At 45.6% G+C, this 833-nt stretch overlaps 1 protein-coding gene across 1 annotated transcript in view; it reads right to left on the minus strand.

The window, feature by feature from the left end:
* Mansc1 (MANSC domain containing 1) overlaps positions 1-833 on the minus strand; it is a 22585-nt gene that overhangs the window by 17922 nt on the left and 3830 nt on the right. The gene's annotated exons all lie outside the window — the stretch shown is intronic.

An 833-nucleotide genomic window follows, 5' to 3' on the forward strand; every position in this document is an offset into this window, starting at 1 on the left:
AAAACACCCATACACATAAAAGAAAAAAGAGAATAGGCGAGGAAAGGAGACAGAGACAGAGACCCACATTGGAGCACCGGACAGAAATCTCAAGGTCCAAATCAGGAGCAGAAGGAGAGAGAGTACTCTTAAGCACTGAGCCATGTCTCCTGTTCCGATGTGATTTTTAATTAAAACCAAAAACTGCTCTTCCACAAAAGCCACTGTTCTTCCCTTGTGTGTGTGGGATGGGGGCGGTGCATGTGTCTGTAGGGGTTCAGGATCTTCCTCAATGACTCTCCCATCTTCATTGAGGCATGGGCTTTTAATCAAACTCACAGCTTGCTGACACAGCTAGTCTCTCTAGGCAGCTTGCTCCAGGATCCTGCCTCTGCCTTTCAAAGGCTACATCTTTGAGGGTTGGGAATCCAAACGCCAGTCCTCATGTTTGCTGGGCAGCTGCTTTACCCACAGAGCTTTCCCCCACCCGAGCTGCAGAGAAGATATTTGTAAAATACCTATCCATTAAAGGCCTGGCTTCCAAATATACCAAAGATTCTCAACAATAAAGGAAAAACTAAAAAGGGAGCCAGACATGGCCGTATATACCCTTAACCTCAGCACCCGGGTGGCAGAGGCAAGCAGATGTCTGGGAGTGTGAGGCCAGCCTAATCTATATATTGAGCTCCAGGCCAGCCAGGACTGCATAGTGGGACCCTGTCCAAAGGAAAACAAAAACAAAAACAAAATCCTAAAAAAAAGACACAATACCAAAACCAAAAATCAAACCTCAAAAATGGAAAAATATCTGAGTAGATCTCTCTCTCTCTCTCTCTCTCTCTCTCTCTCTCTCT

The sequence above is a fragment of the Microtus ochrogaster genome, assembly GCF_000317375.1.
Source record: "Microtus ochrogaster isolate Prairie Vole_2 chromosome 14 unlocalized genomic scaffold, MicOch1.0 chr14_random_2, whole genome shotgun sequence".
Taxonomy (NCBI): domain Eukaryota; kingdom Metazoa; phylum Chordata; class Mammalia; order Rodentia; family Cricetidae; genus Microtus; species Microtus ochrogaster.